The sequence below is a fragment of the Thermobia domestica genome, chromosome 4, assembly GCF_964235325.1.
Source record: "Thermobia domestica chromosome 4, izTheDome1.hap1.1, whole genome shotgun sequence".
In the NCBI taxonomy this organism is placed as follows: domain Eukaryota; kingdom Metazoa; phylum Arthropoda; class Insecta; order Zygentoma; family Lepismatidae; genus Thermobia; species Thermobia domestica.
Window position 1 is genome coordinate 166,991,514 of NC_137457.1, and position 23,127 is coordinate 167,014,640.

Genomic DNA, 23,127 nt, shown 5'->3' on the forward strand with positions numbered 1-23,127 from the left:
GAACATCTGGGATGGCTTTTATACTCTTTATGAACATAATTGACATTGCAGCATTAAATACATTGGTTTTTTCGCTCCTGAAAAACCGAGACTGGAAGAAGAAAGAGCATTATAAAAGATACCACTTCTTGTTTATCGAAGTTCGAAAAATAACTAAAAAATCAAACATTGCCCGAAGTGCTGCTGCTCCTGTTGGATTACATGTTCATGTCTTGAACAAAATAGAAGCAACAGGAGTACAAGCATTCCAAAGTCAGATCTAAATTAACAAAAAATTACAGAAGCAGAAGAAAAAAGACGATGTTGTGTGTGTGTGTCTAGAAATCCGGATCGAAAGGTAAATACAAAGTGTGATAATGACAATTGATTTATGTGCAAAAATCACAGGAAAGTCCAAACACGCAGTGTTTGCTCGGAATGTCATTCCAACTCGTAAAATACAAGCTTCATGTGTGTATAGGATGAAGAACAGTTTATATTATTGTAGAGTAGAAATTAGTAAATATGTCCCATAATTGTAAAATATAGTGTTGTTTAGTATTGCATTTACAAACCGTGTAATCAATTTCATAAACACAACAGTAAAGCATCGATATATAAGAATGTAGCACAGATTATCATTCTTTGCATAAGAAACGCTAATATGTACAATAAAGAAACGATTAAAAAGATCAAAATTTATATAGTAACTTTTTAAGCTGTAAATGTGTTTCTTGAAGGACGTTTTTACGCACTACGTATATACGCACTTATCAACTATTTACATATGTTAAAAGTAGCAGGGTAATCTAAGTGTTGATGTAAAACAATTTACAAATGGCGATCAATATTGATGAAGCAATATTGTTGATTATGTAATTATTATGCTTACACATTTATCGAAACACTATATACATATTCGAGATTTATAACATTGAAGATCTTACGAAGCATAAAATTGAAAATGTGAGAAGAAGCATCAAAATGACACTGATGAAAAAATATAGAGTCTAAAAGTAATGGGGTTCTTTAGAGACCTGTTGGTTACGAACGTTGATAAACTTACCTTGGTATGATAAGGGTTAAACGTTACGAAAGAATAAATTAAAAGTAATCCACATTCAATTTTTGAGACTTGCAAAACATAGTTCAGTGCAGATTTTCATAAATTAAAACGAAACATTAAAAACGGGGTTTGAAACATACCTTTGACAAAAATTGAAGAGAATACACTGTTGACGTGAAGCTTTCTTCAAAATATTACAGCAGATCACTCTAATAACCGCGCTAGTTTTCCACTGAGATTGCTGTTATTCTGCAAAATATAGTATAATATACGTATATTCGATAATAAATAAATGTATTTCGTTGACGTTTACTTAAAATATAGAATATTTAGTTGTTATACACTTAGCAAATCCTATGTATTCACTCATGTGCAAAACTTACCAATAATGCTATTTGCATGATTTATGTACTCAAAGAATAGGGAATCAGGCATATATTATTGGAATGTTGAATTGCAAATGGATTAAGTCCAAAAAACACTGGAAGAGAATGTACAGAATGGGCAACAGAGACAAAAATGCATGGGCATAGGAAAATTCGGAAATAGGACATACTAGATTACGCGTATGATAGAGGACATCTATATGTGTGAGATCGCCTGGCACTACAACACATCCACCGCAACGTGATTGCATGCTGAAAATGAGATTATCAGGAAGTTGCTGGCGTATGTTTTGCCATTTTTGTACAAGTGTCTCCCGAAGCTCATTAGTGGATCTTGGAGCTATTTGACGACATGCAATGCGCCTGCCAAGCATGTCCCACGCATGATCGATGGGGTTCAAGTCCGGTGAGCAACTGAGCTAATTGAATCTCCTGATATCCTGATGCTCAAATTACTCACCCACTTCATCAGCGCGATAAGGACGTGCGATATAATCAATTAGAATGAAATCAGGACGCACTGCGCCCCGAAACAGACGAACGTATTAGATCATGATGACATCCCGATACATTGCACCAGTGAATTAACCTTGTGGGAAGACATCTAGAGGTGTTCGGGACCGCAGGATGATTCCGCCTCCCCTGTACTGGTTTACAGCAGTCATGTTAGCTGGAAGAAACCGTGTTTTTGCTTCTCTTCAGATGAGCACACGTTGAGAATCACTGGTGAGGCTTAACGTGAAATTATCTGTGAACAGGACATGACGTCATTCGTATAGGGATTACAGGTGATTTTCTCTGGATGAATTCAACCGACTTCTTTTCTGTGGGGTCAATGTAACACACCTTGCTGGTTTCCTAACATACAAGTGCCCCTCAGCTAACCGTCTGTACACTATAAATCTTGACACTGACGTTCCTGTAGCAGCTGGAAGGTCCTAAAAAGATCTGAGGCGGTGCTGTGTCTGTTGAGCCTGGCAGCTAGACGTAAGAAACGGTATTCCTGGTCACAGGTACTCCTTATACGACCTCCGCCGAATCTCCGAAAAACGTTTGCATCCGTTTGGAATCGTCGCCAGATCATCGAGATCAGAGCTTCCCACTCCACTGTTGTCTGTTCAAGGTCGACCTTGAACAGGTATTATATAATGTGCAGACTTCTATGCCTATTTGGAATATCTGGAATCGCTTTAACGTGATTTTCGTTGTTTCATCTTTCTCTTCTCTCTTTTTTCTGATTTTCATTCTTTTCCTCGACTTTGAATAGAAGTTAAGAGAATAATGGAAACGAGGACGTATATAAGAACTTAGTCGTTTCAAATAGCGAAGAGTCAATATTAGAGTTGGAATGGCTCAACTAAGTAGTCAGGACCTTTGTAAGAATTTAGTGTTTATTTCATTTTGTTTCCTCTCTTGTAGTCGTTCTGTATACTATGCTACCTTTGTAGTAAGCTTTACTATTCTGAAATTGCTCTCTTCATTGAACTTTTCCTAAAGTAGAAAAGATACTGGGTAGATCCAGGTACCAACAACGAATTAACTGAGCTACATCTTCGATACATTTTCTCTTTCAGCCTTACTTCATATCAGCGTATCTATGAGGATAGGACTATACATCACGTATTAAATACGGGATGTTATTTATTTAAATCCCCGTCTGCCTGGGCGAAGAAAGAGAGAAATAGAGAGCGGTTTCTAACTCCGTGTAAGGCAAAGCCTGTGATGAAAATTGTTTTAAGTGGAATAGTGTGTGTTCACGCTTAGTCATCAACACACACTGTGTGGTTTCTGTCACACGTCGTATTTATGGTGGAGCCCCGAAGGGTTAGTGTTCGAACTCAGGTTCACAACCTGCAGCTCGCGCTAACCAATAACCATACACGAAACCGTAAAAGTTTTGGAGTTTCGTCGGATATGAACGATAGAACTTTGTCGCTAACTCCCCACCGTAACCGTAATAATATATTTGTGAAATAAAACAGGAACAATAATAAAAATATAAAAGGTGCAACAAAATATTATAGCTAAGTGTATACAAGCGGTCAAGAAAAACAATTTAAATATAATATAGGTGCTATATAATTATTGGATGCTTAGAGGTTATATTCAAAATTACTGCAAAATGTCTGGTGAGTTAAGAATTACTATATTTATTATATCCAAGTGAGTTATGTTTATTATACAATAAATTGAAGTGGAAATGTAAGGAGAGTTAAATTAATGGTCAAATGGTAATATTATTAATTGAACACATCCTATCGTTGTTGAGCCATACATAGTTAGAGTTAATATACATATACGTATGTATTGAATTCTATTTATATATTGATTTCAATCAATTCACATATTGTCAAAATTATTATTATCAACTTCGGCTATTTCTATAAAGGATATGTGTGGAACTTTCCTTTATCCCAGATTTCCTTTATTTTGTTACTAAATATTTGCGTATTCAATTAATTACCATTACAATACTTTTAAATGGGTTCAATAATCCGTATTTCGTTTACCGGAATTTAAATGTGGAGGATTTTATGCATTCCTGGCCCGTGACAGTAAGGCTGTTCTTATTAAGGGCAGCTTCATGTTACATTGCATATTCATGTGAATTGTATATATACATATATATATGTATATATATATATATATATATATATATATATATATATATATATATATGTGTGTATGTATGTGTGTGTGTGTGTGTGTGTGTGTATGTATGTGTGGGTGTATATTATATATTTAGTAGTAAAACTTTTAGTATTGCGTTCATGTGGACGATTGGAAGTCACCGTTATTTGAAGTGGTTCTGTGCTATTGTTTGGCGCGATTTCATATATGAAATTTAAAAATATATTTAATAATTATATTTTTATTTCTTAAGTTCCAATACAAAATTAATTTGGTATTTTAAAGTTTATTCAGGTTTTTTTGTAAGTTGTTTCTTATTGCGTATTGGAAGTGTGGAAAAGATAAATAGGGAATGTTTTACGTAAGCCAACGACGTTTTCGTCGCACAATTTGTAATATCAATGTTTTGCTTTTGAGAAAGGTAAAAAGGATATAAGTACACGAGTGTCGATTCTCGGCTATTATGACAGATCATGACATTCTAGACAGTACCAGGATTCTAGACAGTAGGAAATCATATTGAAGTCATGCATATTATAATTAGTTGTTATGAATATTTCAATTGTAATAGAACCATAAAAGTTTGTATTATTACTTGAATTCTATTTGTTAGATTTCTGCAACCCATTTTACTTATTGGGGCAAACATTTCCAAAGTGTTCCGAGACCATTCTCCACCACAGAAATTATTAATTACCATGAAAGATTAATTTTTGCCAGCCGGATTAACTATTGTTCCATAGAGAATGGGAGCTACTTGCGAAATAACTATCACGCTTGAGAGTTAGTTAGAGATTGAACATGATGTCCAATCAAGGAAACCACCCGTCACGTTGATTAGGAATGCCATACAATACGAGATAAATCCCAGGGAATGTCTTATGATTAACCTTGGGAAAATGATATGACATATCTCGTAGAAAACGATTTTTTCAAATGTCGTTTTACAATTTTTTCAAATAGTTCTGTTTAACAAAACTATCAAATTAATGAATCCCTATGCTAACTACGCTATACATCCTCCCTACTTGATATAATGATAAATTGGATACCTCTAAAGAAGTAACAGAAGACGGAAGCGTGCTGGTATAGGTTTGGAGGACCACATTTCAGAATATTTATAGGTAAAATTGAATGTTTGGCATGAAAATAAATTTGTGGTAGCAATTGAATTAAATACAAAGTAATACTCATTATTTTGTGTATATAAGTACAGGCTTACTAGGGTAGAATCATTATAAGTGTTTTATAACTGAAAAAATAAGTGAGGGGTAACGCTTAGCAAGAACTTTTTTTCTAAGAAATGTTACAATTTCGTTACTTTGTGTTCACATTATCTAGGTAGTTTACTTACGGTTAGTTACGGTTATTTTATGTAAGGTTATGTTAAATTATATTTGTATATTTGTCCAGCATAATTTCCCAAAAAAGATGATAGAACGTCACTTATATCTGCAATATAGTTCTCATACTATACATAAGAACACTTTATTCATACGCAAATTAGTAAAAGAATTGTAGTTTTTACCAATTGCTTTTGATGGTCCCTTTGAATGTTATCTATACCGCTAAGCGCAGATATATTCATGTCGCTAAGCGGAAATCATTTAAGAAACAATAAGAAGGTAATTGGTTACAAATTATAATTTTTCAACAGTTATTTCGAGTGTTGCGCTAAAAGGAAACCTACACGATCGAAAGATAAAATAGCAAAGCCTACCTCAACAGTTGTATGTTTTCGTTTGTTTTGTTTTCTCTTTCTCTCACTTGATGTTTAAATCGAAATATTTACCAATTTTGTTTCTAAAATACGGCGTGTTCTAAACAGGAATATCATAGGATTGTTCAGAACACAGTAAGTGACATGCGACCTGATGCCATACACATTGAGAATTTGATTAGAACAAATCGTAAGAGATTTCTTAGGATCTATCCTATAGTGTATAGCCCAACGATGTTATAAATAGAGGATCTGCCCATATATATCTTCATCCGATTAAATCAATGAAGCAAAAAACAACCGATCATCTTCACGTCTGATTGGCTACTCTCCTTTCTGCCATCGTCTGATTGACTACTTTCGTTTCCGCTATGATTGTTGGCTCAAAACACTACAGTCCTATTGGGCGGAGTGGGCAGTGTAGGAGTCGCGAAACTGTGACGTATGGCTTCAAGATTTTGTTGTAACGGCAGATCTTCTATTATATAAGATCCTTGGTATAGCCAGTCTTATAGTGTACTTTTTTTTTAAAAAAAAAAGGAATCAAAGTGTTCTTCAGATAATAAGAATTCTCATTTTCTTATATAAGCTACTATTTGTTCTATTTTTTACTGTCTGTCTTGCACTGTCTTTTATTGTGTACTTTGTACTTCTTATTACAATTAGAAAATTAAATTAATTAGTAATAGCGTAATACTACAAAAAAACGCAAAGAAAACGTGTTAGAGAATTACTGTTAGTCTTTATGCCACGTTTATTTTATGTACACTTTTAGAAAACGTTTGCATATTATTTTTAATTTTTGGTAATGATACTATTATTACCATTAACCTAAAACCAAGTTTGTTTAGGTTTTTATGAGTTCACTTGGTGTATTACTAAGTTCTCGTACCGTGTACAAAAGCTTACGAATTGATAGTAAGAGAATAAATATTTAGTTTGTTTTCAAAGAAAAAGTAGGTCCTTAATAAAACAATAACTAGAGAGAGATATTTTACTTGACCTCTTTTTAAAGCGCAACAAATGGCTTAGAGTTCCACCTATCTGATTTTGCTCTTATTAAACTAACTTTAAGATCTTTCTCTAAAGGTGTGACTATCTTTAAATGGCTTAAATGTGACCAGGAAATCAAAATAAGAATTGGGATGTTAAACATTTTTAACAAAATAACAAGTTTTATATATATATTCCGGAACTATGAGGGACCATGTAAGAAAAAGAGTTGCTAGAATGTTTAGTATGCAGTATGGAACAGCGTGCCTAAAAAACCTGAGCTGTTCACCAAAGTGATATGAAACCTTTGGAAAACATCGAAATGTGGATATAGAGAAAAATCAAGAAATCAACTGAAAATAAAAAGCAATGAAGAAGTTTTGAGAAGGGTGGAAGATAAAGGATATCAGCTCCTGGATGATATAAAGATGTGAGATTCTTACTCTTTGGGAACCACTAATGCTAAGAATTGAAATACATGACGGAATGTAGATTTGGTTTGTAAATCTGCAAATGTGGCAGAACATTGATGATGATGATATTCTGACTACGATCGATGCAGCATTAAGGTGTTATTCTCTTGAAATAAATAATTAAATTCCGTTGGTACGTATGTATTGAATATTTTAGCTGTATACTCATACGAAACAAAATATACAGGAACATTAGGTTAGAGAATGCAAATACGACCATTAACAGATACACTTGATATTTAAAATGACACCATACCAACAACCCACTCGAAGGAATGAGTTAAAAGTTGAACACTGTGGTACGAATAAAAATTATAATTATACATATTTGGTACCTTATCTCAGAAAAGATGCTACACGAGACAAGATTCTTAACTTGCATGCAAAAAAAGTTCTTATATTCAAGGTGATAGTTTTGTAGGGCATTGTATCACTGCGATCGTATTCATTTGTTTCATTGGGTACTGTATACAAGTATAATATTCGTTTGTTCATTATCAATGTAATGTTTTTCAAATGCATTATATGGATAACTAACACGAACGTCCGACTCAGATGTCGAAATCTAACCACAAAGATATCGTCCTTACTCTGGATACTATATACATTAGACCAGGGCACTCCCTTCCGTATCTATTTGTGCAATACATCTCGAATACCTATCGTTTGTATCTCATCATGGCCGATTTAAATATGTACAGTCGTACCAATCAGGAAAGAGCAAATCTTTAGAACTTCATCACAGCTAAAACCACAAACATTATTGTTCATCACCCTCAAGCTACTCGCCCAATTTCCGACACCACGCACGACATTGTTATAGTTTCTAATAATCTCATAACTCACTGCACCGTCGAAGTTCTTCAGCTTCTCGGAAGTGACCACGCATTTATCAAATTAACATACAATCTCGTTCACTACTACCACCACATACAAGTTTAGATTTGATAAAGCTAATTGGGAACAATATTGCTATCCCATTTCCCGTCACACCATACATCTCAGGGGCCCTACTAGTGAAGTTGAGTTAGATGATACAGTCGACAGAATCACCACTGTCATTCAAGATGCAAGTAACTCCTGCATCCCAACTTCTACAACTACGTCATTTACACTCCAACTTCCTCCACAATATCTCACTCTGATCAAGTGATCACGCCAGTCTTACAGTGACTTTCTCCAAACACGCAATCCAGAAGCATCATACACAACTCCAGCGTATGGTCCATAATTATATTAAGGTCTACAAGCTTCGGTGCTGGATAAAGGCATGCAATAATCTCTCTGACACTACTTATCCCAGCAAATATTGAAAGGAGTCAATATACTATGTAGAAAGTCTTCCACACCAAAGTATCCCTTCTTACTAGGTGACACTCCCGCGTCTACTGATACTGCAAAAGCAAACGCTTTCGCCAACCATTTACAGACTATATTCACACCTACAATAACAGACAACGCTCCCCATGTGGTCGACAGGCTTAACACTTCAACACCACAACAACAGCCGAATATTCACCATGCACTACCTGCCAATTCACCCATAACAATGCCGATTACCATACAAGGAATCACTCAAGTCGTTGACAACAAACATAATTCAGCACCTGGCTTAGAGAATATAACGTATCGATACATTAAAGAATGTCGTGGCAGCCTGTTAGTGTTACTTGCAGAAATCTATACTTTCATATTCCGCACTGCATACTTTTCAATATCTTGGAAGACATCGAAAACGCTAATGTTCCTTAAACCTAATAAACCGCCACAGGATGTAGCTTATTACCGTCCCATACAATTAACTTTTACATTTAGTCAAATCCTGGAACGCATATTAGTTAAACGTTTACATCTGTATTTGACCAATCGCAATCTTATTCCTTTCACACAAGCAGGCTTCCGACCATCGTTCTCTATAAACGATCAGCTCCTCCGACTTACGTCACTCATCACTCAGCAATATAATTCAGTTCAACCTTCCTGTCTGGTGCTATTCGATCAAGAAAAAACCTTTGATAATGTGTGGCACACGGGGCTCATATATAAACTCCATGCACTACAGCTGCCAATAATATATATTCGTGTCATTTACAGTTTCATCTCCAAACGCCTCGCATACATCTCTGTGAACAACAGCCTGTCACACCCTATTTTTCTACTCTCAGGTGTACCACAAGGTTCGGCTTTGTCCCCATTACTTTACTTTATGTTGCCGACATGCCTAGGCTTCCCGATAGGATCCATCTGTTTTAGTATGCCGACGATACCGCCTTCCTTGCTTTATGTTAGACCATTCAACAAATAAACCACCTCTTACAGATTGCAATTTAGCGCTTTACCTCCTGGTGTACTCTTTGGAAAGTTACCATAAATGCGGCTAAAACCAATCGGTCATACTCAGAGTTCTTGTTATGCTACACCCAGATGTGCGAAATGCGAAGATAACCATCTTACCTATAAATGTAACTGTACATCGCAGGAAAATTTTCAAATTGTTCAAACTGTGTGCGGGGGCCATCCTTCAAGTTATAAGCGATTCCCACAATTCATAACATTTTGTTGCGTTGAACTTCTCAACCACCGACATATAAATCTCATGATTTTCCACCACTAACAAATGATACACCTCTAGAAGCTACTAAAGACTTGAATTCTCAAGAATCTTTTGCTAAGAACACTGATTCTCGTATTCGTACAGAGAAACAAGTCTCTATTTCAGAAGATAACTCAACTAGTAATAGCGACACCTTGAGAGAATTTATCAACATTTTCACGATCTTCATTTAAATAAACTTCTTGCTGCGGTGCGAACTAGACTTCCTGCCCTCAAAGCAGCTCCGGACATTTTGACTAAACTTACAATAACAAACAATACATGACCACACCCTTATGAGGGCCACTCCTTTGAAAGCTTATTAGCTATTTCATCGGCCAACCAGCACTTTACTTGTTTGTAACCATCATCTGCCTTTATGAAGTTACCAGAATATTTTCCACAGGCTGCGTTTCCATCTCTTCCACATTCTAGCACAAGTCATCAACAATTACGTCAATGAAGGTGCGACAGTTGTCCTTTAATATCAGCTCATATGTGTTAACTACATAAGCTCATCTAGCTCATATAGGAGGCAGGGGTTCCAAACTAAAACCCGGTACTCCCCCATGGAAGCAGTCAGATAGAAATGAGAGAGAGAGAAAGAGAGACGTCTGTGCACACTGGATTGATCCATGCTCAAGTTACTGAAGTCTGTTGGGTTTTGATAGCGTATATGAGTAGAAAAAGGACCAGGAACTCAGTGAATTATCTTGACGAAAGTTTCACAAGAGCAGTAAATGAATGGTTGGAAGAAGAGTATGAAAGTGTTCTGGACTCCAATATGATAGTTCTACTAATAGTGTGAATGCACGTGATGACAGTACCTTTCAGTCTTAAAGTGAAAACAGTGATTCTGATCTATACTCAGACAGAGAATATGAATCAGATAATATAGGTGGCACAGATGATATATCGGGAGTATATATTTCCACCAGAAGTATACTAGCGACACTTTCGTTAGCCGTGATAATTCTGAGTTTGGAAAACGACCACCGACACTTTGTCTAACTCCTGCCCACAACATCCTCAGAATCTTTCTGGTTCTATTCGTGGCACCAAAACCATTTTACCGAAAGATTCTTTGAATTACTTCATCACTTCGGATATGATTGAAAAAGTATTAGGTGCACTGACAAAGAAGGAAGGAGAAAAGCTAAAATAAACCAGAAGAGCAAGGTGTTAGGGTGAGCGAAAACGAATCATGTACAGATAATGATTACAAAAATGGAAACACCAGATTAAAATGGTGTCGGGCGATCTATTGCCTTCAGAACAGCCTTGATGCGACGTGTGATGGAGGCATAGAATTCGTGAATGGTAGCAAGTGGAATTTTACACCATTCCTCGTGTAGGACATCGGCCAGTTCTGTGAGAGAGGATGGATGTGGTAATCGTCGCCGGAGTCGTGTTTTCAAGACGGACCACAGATGTTCAATTATGTTGAGATCTCGGGATTGGGCGGCCCAGCGGAGGTGTTGAACTTCATCCCAATGTTCCTCAAACCACGCTGCAACAACGCCAGCTGTGTGAATGGGTGCATTATCATCCGCGAAGATTTCGTCATTGTCCGGGAACAACATACGGACCATAGGATGCAAGTGGTCTCCTAAAATTGCGACATAATCGTTGGCTCTGATTCGTCCGCTCAGTGTGATCACAGGACCCAATGAAAACCATGATATGGCGGCACACTGCATCACCGAGTCGCCGCCATGTTTCACAGTTAGGCGGAAACACTGCAGATCTTAAGCTTCTTTAAGCGTTCTTCACACATAAACACGACCCGTGGTTGGGAATAGGTAGAAGGATTACTCATCCGACCATATCTACGTTTCCAATCCTCAAAGGTCCAAGTTGCAATGCCGCGGCACCATTTGCGGCGTGCGAAAGAGTTATGGTCCCTGATGAGCGGTTTGACCCGTGCTACACGACCCCGTGAGTTCATGTCATGTAATTCGCGGCGGACTGTGATTGTCGAAACAGGGTGGGAGAGGTGCTGATTAAGTTCCTCCGTCACTTGCTCTGCAGTGACACGACAGTTCTGCGGGACAATGCGCTTTAATACCCGGCGTGACCTGTCAATCATGATTTTCTTCTGCCCACTGTTCCGCTTCCCCAATGTGGTTTTCCCGTGTGTGGTGTTGGCGGTCATCACCTTCGACACTGTCCCACGCAACACAATTAACACAGTAGCTACTGCCGTCACACTCACTCAACATAACCGCCCACCAACAATTTGCCAAATTTGAAAATCTGAGAGGTCTCCCATTTTACACTACCTCCGTTTTCTGCAGCCACTGGAAACTGCTGTTCCACTGCGCCTGACGTAGTATGGAGACAGTCCTAACACACCACCACCAGCGGTCCGGTGCTGCGGGCGCCACGACATCACTGCCAACTCATGCATCTGACGTGTTGCCAACTACAGGTGTTTCCATTTTTCTGATCACCATCTGTACCAATAAGGGAGTTGTTTTTAGGTAAACAGGCCAGTCCCATGTTCCGGGCCTCATTCTCTGTTATGAGATTCGAAAATTTACGGCGAGATATTCGTTTCGACGACAAACGAACAGGAGCTACTCGAGACAAAGACGACAATTAAGCGGCTTTCAGATACATCTGGGAACAGTTCATTCAGAATTGCTGGCGAAGACTCAATCCGAATGAATCAAGAACAATTGACAAACAGCTCTTGCCCTCCAGAGGAGGTTGGAAGTTCATTCAATAGAATCAGCGAAAGACAGCGAAGTACGCCATTAAAATATTTTGACTCTGTGATTCGTTGACATCTTATGCCATAGATGGAATAAACTATTGTGGAAAACAGTAAGTAATCCTGTGAAGAAAAATCTCACTGCTAATGTTGTTTTCGAGTTGTCAAGTTCTGTTCGGGTTACTGGTGTTATCAACACAATGGAGAATTATTTTACAACTGTGTCATTATTTGAAGAGCCTCTGAAAACACATTACTGTTGTTGGAACAACGAGACTCAACAACAGAGTAATACCACATGACTTGTTACATAACAAGAGCAGATACGTCACCTACTCTATCTTTGCGTTCAGAAAATACTTGACAATCGTAAGTTATGATCCAAAGAAAAACAAATCTGTTATTTTACTTAGTACTTTGCATCTTGATAAGAAGGTAGATGAAACTAGCAGTAAGAAAAAAACAGAAATTATGCTTTCTTTTACAATAAAACTAAAGCACAAACGTCATGGACGTTGCTGGAGTCAATGCATTCATTTTGCTTATGCAGCAATACCCAGAATATCAGAAGCGATCATCCAATGCACGAAAGTTTTTTTTACAGCAGCTTGAAGGGCAATTCATGCTTCCTCACTTGCAAGAAAGGATGATGAATCCTAAGCTAAAGGCAGTAACTTTTGGAGGAAATGGGGCGCAGTGGAGTGAAAAGACCTGTACAAGAGAAATGCAATGAATCAAGTGCGAAGTAATGAAAGTTCTCAGGATGTCCTCGCTATCGTGAAAGGAAAATTTCCCAAGTGTGTTACAAATGCAACAGAATCATTTGCAAGGAGCACAGCATCGTTCAGAATAAAAACTGTGCTTCGTAGACACACGTAAAGAAACATACACAGGCTACTTACAGCACAACAGTCGAGAAGTTAACAAAAATACCATTCATTCGCCATAATACTGTATATAATTATTACTGGAAAACGAGTGATTAAATTTTAATTATATTTGTGAAAAATTATTTTTTATGCTCGTGTGTGTGAATGACAGACTGGAGTGATCGAGTGCGTTATGTGTATACATTGAAATTGTTGAGTTTCAGATTGGGGTCTGATGGACTCCTGTCATTTATTAATGTAAGTTCTTCCTTTCATAAATCTAAGGCTTCAAGTATCAATACAAAATCATTAAAAGAAAATCCCGTGATTGGTAGACATTTAGTAATACTTCTACATATTTTCTGACCAATACATTGAGTGAGTATGTACAATAAATTTGTTTCTGAAGTAAAAATTATAATTTTATTCAAGGAAAGTGTTTAAAGCCGCCACATTTCTTCACTGAATCAAGGGCAATGGTTTCACAATTGTCCATAATGCATATAATTCTAAATTCAAGAATAGGTATGAAGGTCACGGACCTTGAGAACTTTTCAAGGAAGTCATAAGCCGGCTGATGTAAAAAGTTATAGCTCCATTCTATACTTCACAGAAATAGGTCCATCGATAAGGCCGATTATGCTGAAAGTATGAGTCTGACAAGATGCGGTAATATGGCTACAGCTCAATCTCTAGTAACCTTGAGCAGTAGTATCACGCCTTCTTTGTTTTCTGACAAAGAAAAAGTGCTATTATCTACCAGAAAACAGAGAAAAAGAAAAATTAACTTGATTTACTTGTAGTTTTGTCTAAGCTTGGACTCTTGACGTGTAGTGCTTTATAATAGCAATAATAATAATAATAATAATATAAATATATCGTATATATAAATCTCTTTGTTTAAATCTAAGGCAAGATCCCCAGAAGATAATATAAGGATACGAAGAAATCCAATGCAAGAAAAATTGCCACTAGGCCAAAGTCCTCCTATATAAACAACCACTTCATAAAAAAATGAAATCTTTGAGTTTTACGTCCCACGGTTATGCCGGTTAGGCTACAGGAGACGGTGATGATGAGTAATGAATGAAATGGTGGAATGAAGAAAGTGGGAGGAAACGGGAGAACCCCGAGAAAACCCACGCACACGGTGTTTGTCCACCACAAAGTTCACTTGGCGGGGGCTGGGATCGAACCCGGGACCCCAAGCACCAGAGGTGAACGCTCTACCACTTCATAAAGTTTAATAGGAAAGTGAAGCATGTACTGCCAAGTAAAAGTGAATGCTTAAACCTTGACAGAATTAATAAATGTTCTGATAATGTTATAAATAATATTCAAGTAATGGAAAAGTGTTCTTATGAAATCAGAGTTTAAATGAATCATTCAGTAAGACCATGATTTCTGAAAAACAATTTTTAGAAAGAAGCATGGTGCCCAAATATATTTATTTACTATAATACATTTAATTTAACACATAAGCGATTTTTAAACATAAGTAATAGCACTTGAAATTAAGATTTAGCACATAAGTAATTTCAATATTAACAAACAGCAGGTTAATAGATTCATATAAACCAAAGTATATCTAAAATCCTCACGAATAAAGACCCAAGTTACAGGATTAAAAATGAATCTTTAATGTTTGAATAATAAGCTGTTCTGTAATAATAGTAGTAGTTTTATTTTACAGGAAAATTTCTTTTACTGTTCAAAATATAATGAAAACAGTTGTATTGGCCTGACCTGATCGCACTTTTGATTATCCAATTTGGAGCCTCATGGACCATAGCGTTAATTCGAATGAGTTAGGAATTCTTTGGCCCGGGATTGCGTCACCTATAAAAATTTTGCTTATGCATATCAGGGGCCATGCACGCTGGTGCGAATGAGTCAGAGGTACCCTGGCTCGGCTATGACGTCATTGAATTGTGATTTTTGGATTAGAAGTTATTATGATTCTTAAAATTATTAAAACATATTCTTGATGATTTATTACGTTATGAGTTAGTACAGCTTTATGAATGCTTTTTATTTTCTTTCCCTTTTATGGCAAAAAAATTGGAGATTGTTTTCTCTTTGATGAGGTGATATATAATTGAAATCTTTAGTTTTACGTCCCACTGTTATGCTGGTTAGGCTAAAGGAGACGGCAACGTTGAGAAATGAATGAATTGGTGAAATGAAAGTGTTTGAGAAAATTGTAGAATCCTGAGTATAATGTTGTCCACCACAATTCTACTTTCGTGGAGTTTGAGCCAGGGACCCCTTACAGCAGAGGTGAACGCTCTACCACTGAGTTACCCGTCCCTCACTGGTGCGAATGAATTAGAGGTATTTGGTTTGAGCTAATGTGTTTGTTTGATGTCGGGATGACCCTATTTCACTTTTAATTATCCAAGTAGGGACCCTTGCCCCATAGTGTTAACGTGAATGAGTTAGGGATGCTTCGGTACGGGATTGCATTACCTATTGAAATTTTGCTTATGCCTACTCAGGGGCCAGGGAATGCATAGGATCACTGAGGACACATATGATCACCTTGATCCACATGACGAGAGGGGCCTCGTTCCCTTTCATGAGTATAAAATATTAAAATTTGGAAGTTTTTTTTAACTTATAGTATTATTTTTGATGAGACATTTTCGTAATATAAGAGAGTACAATGGTTTATTTTTAAATTTGGGAGTCATCGTTCCCTTTGATGGGTTCCCTAAGGATTTTGGAGCCTTATTACGTTATATGATTATATGGAGTCGTATTTAAAATTATTCCCTTAAATTTGATAAGTACTTTGTGATCCACTTTTCCGCTTCAGAGGTGAACATGGATACCTTACACTTGTTGATTACTACGTTATGGAAATTGCAATCGTCCCGAGTTTCATTCTTGTTGCTAGTTTCAGGAAATTTTAACGTCCCCTAGAAGCTAATCGAAGGATGATGATGAGAAATGGTGAAATGAGAAAACATCATAAACTTACTTGGTTGTGGATTGAAGCAGAGACATCAGAAATAAGCACTGACCCAAACTTCCCCCTTGAGAAGTTTTTAATATTCTGTGCGTGCACTTTTGCGTATGAAAAGAAGACGTGCAGATTAAAACAGATTCTGTTAAATTACACATTTCTGCTCGTTGTTACTCATAGAAGTTTGTTATTGTGAAATTGCAGAATGTGCTTTTACGAAGAATTCTACATCAGCATTTTTCTCAGCTGTTAGTGCAACGACGGACTTTTATAGCTCAACTTTATATTTATGTCAAAGAGAGTATCATAACATATCGATAAGTGCTACATTTTTAATCAAGTTTAAGAAAAATGAATCACATTTAGATGTGGTAATTTGAATGTCGTAATAAACAAATGAGTCAACGGTATGATGTCATGATCAGAATCGCGATACTAGATGTAACGATTGATGTGTAAGGAGAAACGTGAATAACGTTACGATCGATTGTTACTCCATGTTTCGGCTCATGATACATGATGAATGCTGTGTTTTCATTGGTTATACGTGATGTCACTTTATAGTTGAACTCGTTTCTGACCTAAATAAAAATCCATTTCACTTTTCAAGTCCTATTTCCGCGAAGATCGTGAATGAACGAAGGTGTACCTTTTGTGAGAGCGTGACTTTACTCCTTTCCTTGAATTTGGAGTACGTTATTAACAGTTTATCAACAGCGTTACTTAATATCCGTGCAGTATTTCTTAAAAGGTATTACGCATGAGAATGAAATTGTTATCACTGTTTTATTTTAGCATAAAATATTTAACCTATGGGAGAGCAAATGGTGGAATTACTGGGAGTACCCTCACTTTCTTGACCGGGGATCGAAATAGGAATCCCACACATTAGACTTAAGAACGAGAAATAACATATTTGGTTGATTTTGGTTTCATGTTCGCCAACGTTTTAAAGTTCAGTGTCAAGGGAGAAAATGCTTACTACAATGATTCTCTCAGCATAGTTAGAAAAACAATTTCATTCATTCTTTTTATCACTGGAGAATCGTAGGTCAGTTACATGTTAGTGTTGGTCCTAATAATAACTAATAAAACGTACTAATAAAACGTTTCAGCAGTATGACAATTTGAGTTATGATAATTCTTTTAGGACTGATGGTGTAGTCATTTTGATACCGTTAAACGTTTCTCTCTCTCTCTCTCTCTCTCTCTCTCTGGTAAACATGCAAGCGAATTCTGATCTGGGCATTCAATGAATAATTCGTGCTTTTTTCTTTTCTCGTTTTAGATATTTGTTTTTCGCCTACTCCTGTTTGTTTTACCTTACCTTTTCCTATCTGAATATGGCTACTTCTGGCTTTACTGTTTTGCGAGATATCAATAGATACTATCGGCGTTTTAATCTTGAAGGACGAATGCTTGAAATTCAAATCAATGCTCCGACCAGTGACACCGATATTGTTGAGTGGGTTCAGACTTCCTTTAAACGTATGTTGGATTACTTATTGGAAAATGTCGACGAATCATCGATGGTTGGATTATCAATTTTACCTCATGATGAGAAGAACAAGCCGTTTTATTTATCTTTCAGGCGTGCAAGTAATATGACACTGGAAACTTTATAGGCTTCCTTCGACCGCATCCTTCAAAGTAACGATAGTTTTCTCATGAAAGAACCGTTCATTGTACATTTCCATCATGCGGATTTGTCCCGTGGATTTGGATTAGTGCGTCAAGATCTTTTATCAAATAACGAGTTACTAAAACGCAAGAATGGCATTTTACGAGTAAAAAACACCGACAAGAAATGTTTAGCTTATGCGATTGTGTTTGTTATAGACCTCAAGAAATATAAGGATACAAATAAGAAACTGTACAGACAATATGAGGATCAGAGGAAGTGTGTTGTCGTCCCAGACGTACATGAACTTCTGTCTAGATCATCAGTGAATTTAGAGCATGGGTGATCTGTGGAAGAATTGCGACAATTGCAACGCTACTTGACCGATTATAAACTTACCGTGTACACTAGCTTTTCCGGAGAAAAATATTCTGTATGAAGGGCGTGGTGGCGAAGAAATGATTCCAATCAATTTAATGTGCATCTATTCTCAATATGACATCATCACATCATTAACGTTCGTTTTTTCTACCAACTACTACTGTGTTGCATGCCACAACAAATATGATCATCTTAATAGACACGTAAAGAACTATTCGGCCATGTGTGAGAAATGTTTGCAGAAACCGCCATGAAGTAAGACCAATACGGAGAAGCAGTTTCCAGAATGCAATCGTGAATTTTATGGTGAAATATGTTATACAAATCATCTGATTATACCATACCATAAAAAACAATATGCAAGATGGTGAAACAGTGGTCCAAATGTTTAAGCATTTATTCGATTATCCATACAGGGGAAAGGGAACACAAATGTACAGATATTTTTAGTAATGTGTGTCATAAAGACGTTATGTCTACCTACCAATGCTACATGAAGCCTGATACGACTCAATTAAAGCCTGGAGTTCAATCAGTGTTACATGCCAAAAAGGCTATGATTGTCTTTTATGATATTGAAGCCACACAAGATATTTTCTTTGTTGGAGACACGTTTATTCATAAGCCCAATTTACTGGTGGTCCAACAAATATGTTATAACTGTGTTCAAGATGAAGTTTGTGGACAGCGGGAACATATTTTTCAAGATGATCCGATCATATCTTTTCTTAACCACGACCCAACATCAAACTTATTGTAACTTTGGCACATAACTCTAAGGGATATGATGATCATTTTATTCTTAAGTCTTGAGTGAAAGAACATGAATTGAAACCTACTTTCATCTTGAAGGCAGCAAAAATTTTAAACATGAAAGTGGATCACTTCTCGTTTATTGACTCCTTAAATTTCATGCCAATGGCTTTAAGTAAATTATCCAAGGCCTTTCATTTACCAGCGACCAAAGGATATTTCCCACACTTTTTTAATACTGCTGCAAATCAATCGTATGTGGGAAAATTACCGGACATCAATTATTATGGTGGAAATGAAATGAAAGTGGATGAACGAGAGAAATTCATGGCACGGTACAACGAACACCAGAACGATAGTTTATTTTAGAAGAAGAATTGATAAAATATTGTGTCCAGGACGTTTACGTACTTCGAATTTCTCTTGTATATCTTTCATGACCACTTTTGAACAAGAAACCCACGTCAATCCCTTCTTTGAGGCTATCACATTAGCGAGTGCGTGCAATTTAGTATTTCGACGAAATTTCTTAAAACTCAATACTATCAGCATTCTTCCTGCACGAGGATACCGTCACAGAAACAATTAGTCACGGATTGCTTTGCAGTGGCTTGCCTATATTGAAGAAAAGGATGGACTATAATTCTACATGCAGCAAGAGGAAAAGAAGATTTTACGGCTGGTTTTCATCTGGACGGCCACTATAAACATCACAACACTGAAGAGGAACTGGTGTATGAATTTTAAGGTTGTAGGGTCCACGCTTGTTCTCTCCGTGTCCCTACAGGCAGTGATGAGCCCATTTCGGAGAACTCCAATGAAACTATGAACTATCGTAACACAGCGTAAAATGAAATTATTACGATCCATGGGATATAAAGTACACGAAATGTGTCTTATACTAATAAAACACCGTTAAATCCAAGAGACAGCCTCTATTGTGGCCTTGTTAATGGAATTAAATTGTATCACGTCGCAAATGAAAATGAAGACGAAGAAATTAAATTTTTGGATATTGTTTCACTGTATACATATGTCAATAAATGTGGACGGTATGCAATAGAACACCCACAAATTTACCTACAGGGAGATATAAAAACGACCGCCATTCAAGATGGCAACGGCTTAATCAAGTAAAGATTTTGCTTAGCAAAAATGTCTTTCATCCAGTACTGCCATTTCACTCAAATAAGAAGTTATTGTTTCCACTTTGTGCTGCCTGTGCCACAGCATTAAATAAAGGTTCTAAATGTACACATTCCGACAGTGAACGAAGTCTAACAGGGACGTGGGTGTCCTATGAAATTCAAAAAGCCATTGAACTTGGGTATCAAGTAATTGAAATTTACGAAATTTGGGATTACGACATCCCCGTATATGATCCTGAAACCAAGAGTGGCGAATTATTCAACGAATACACTAACATATTTTTGAATTCTAAGCTAGAAGCTACTGGATGTCCGGCCAATTGCATCACCGGAGAAGAAAAGCAGCAGTATATTCAAATAGTACAAAGCGTGAAGGCATAACTTTAAAAGGAGCAAATATAATGACAAATTTATTACGTCGTATCTTGCAAAAAACTGTTTGAATGCCTTCTGGGGACGTCTCGCTCTAAGAGACACTTTCTGCCAAACGACCATCATTAACGACCCCAAAGAACACTATCAGAAAATAAATGTTCCAGATATACAGGTAACCAAATTTTACCTGCTAATGATTCGTTGTTATATCTTTATTGGGTGTATGAAGATGATGTTCCAGTAGAAAATCACAATGCTAATGTTGTCCTTGGAGCATTTACAGCGTGTCAAGCTCCTCTGAAACTCTACAAATATTTAGAATTGCTGCAAGAAAGAGTACTATATTTAGATACAGATACCGTGATATTCACGCAGTGACCATCAGAGTCCACGATAGAACCAGAAGTATTTCTTGGTTCAATGATAAATGAACTGGAATCAATTGGACCAAAAGCATACATTTAAAAAATCCTGTCTTGTGGCGCAAAACAATACGCTTTAGAAATCTACAACCCCGACACGAAATCAACCAGTTATGTATGCAAATTTCGTAGATTCATACTCAATTATACAGCAAGCCAAAAGTTAAATGTCAATAGTCTGGAGCAAATGATCGTTAATGAATCCAGTGAAAAATCTCCATTAGCACATCACACAAAATTTACAGAAGCCAGTATAATAATCTTATAACAAAACCTGAAGAAAAGAAGTACAGTTTCAATTATAAAAAACGCCGATTAATAACAGGTACATACGAAACATTGCCCTATGGATATAAAAAGCTAAAACAGAATAACAGCCATATTTTTCCTTAATCTCACCAACATCACCTCCCAAAAACGGGCAAAGAGTCAACAGCAACGCGAGACATGCTTCATCGATGCACGAGTTCCTTTTGACTCCATAGCGGAAACAAACTCAGGTGCAGAATATAACGTTACTTTGCAGAAACCAGTGGAGAAAGACAGTAATTCAGGTACGTCGCATTTGCTTTTCTTTCTCACCTCACTCTCTCTGGATCAGTTAATTTATGTTCTTGTTATATGTTAATGATCTGTTTTTTCTTCTTTTACATGAAACAAAATAAATATTACCACGTATATTCATATGTTTTATTTTCTCTTTACACAATTTGTACCCGTAACGGACACGTCTTTCTTTGAAGAAAACTAAATGTATACAAAGATGGAGAAAAAGAAATTCTGTATCCTATTTCAGATGCTAAAAAACAAATGTATTGAAACGTGAAGAAAAAGTAATTCTGTATTTTATTTCACATCCAAAAATCAATTTTTTTTTTGTACTGCGATTTCAATTTCTTTTTTGAATCAGTTTACCGGTAAAATAAAATTTCTGAAAATAATATTTTGAAATTCTCTGTCTTGCCCATGAATTAACTAAGAAAAGTAAATGATGAAGAAAATTAACAAGTAAAAACGAATAGTGCAGTCAAGTCCTTTACTTGGTTAAGAACTTTCATCGCAAAATGTTCGAATTATCTGGATAAATTTTGACTCTTCATGGATGCAAAAATATGCGAGGGATTGCTCTACTATCTATTGCCAAGTATCAAGAGTCAAAAAAACACATTAACATTAAGATTATCTCAGTGAAAATAAACCTGAAGGTAGAAAGTTCCAACAGCAAGCTGAAATTTGTTGTCTTGGTTCCACTTTAGCGATGTATAAATGTAGTAAAATTCCCAAGGTAGTGTACTTGATGAAGTAGAGAAATGGCGTCATCCATCAGCTGACAACAGATATCCTTCAAGTTTCAAACGGTTATAACTGTTAGATATTTGATAATGACTAATTTCTTCCTGCGTCATTTTATGAGAAAAGATTAGGAATTGCATTATAGGTTGAAATGGTATCATATCCTGCTGTCGTTATCAAATATAGCTCACAAATTAAGGAAGTTTAATATTCATACTTCTCTTTTGATATATATTCTCCAAGAATAAAAATCGTTGTAACCGTTATGAATTCAAAGAACATAATTTCAAGCAATCACTTTTGGACAATTCCATGTTTTCCAAATGAAGTATGCATTATTGCTGCATTTTAAAAATCAATATAGGCAATAGATTATTTGTAGTTGTAGTTTTATTATTTGTAGTATAATTTTCCATGACTTTATTTATGAGTAAAATTGATTTAGTAATTTAGAAACTTCATTGAATAGATTCCACTATGCATGAATTACGACAAAGTAGTTAATTACATTTTTATTTAATCGGCAATTGCAATTTAATTACACTGATAATACTCCATTTTCTAATTTAAACTATTCGGTAGGCATATTTCTTTAAATACATGCACATCAAAAAGACCACATAACTGTTGTCATTATATTTTCCGACCTTCAAAGTAGTTTACCATTCGTACTGCGTGATGGACGAGAGTACTATGTACATGTTTGATCGTTCTGTTTACAATCCATAAAAAGTATCAAT

The 23,127-nt window shown here is 36.3% G+C and overlaps 1 long non-coding RNA gene across 3 annotated transcripts in view; it reads right to left on the reverse strand.

Annotated features, from left to right (window-relative positions):
• Window positions 1-1,184: 1,184 nt before the first annotated feature.
• Window positions 1,185-23,127, reverse strand: part of LOC145683393 (uncharacterized) — a 459,015-nt gene continuing 437,072 nt past the window's right edge. For all 3 annotated transcript variants that reach the window (XR_014131074.1, XR_014131075.1, XR_014131073.1), the window contains exon 4: window positions 1,185-1,294. This is a non-coding gene — a long non-coding RNA (uncharacterized LOC145683393). The remainder of the gene's footprint in view (window positions 1,295-23,127) is intronic.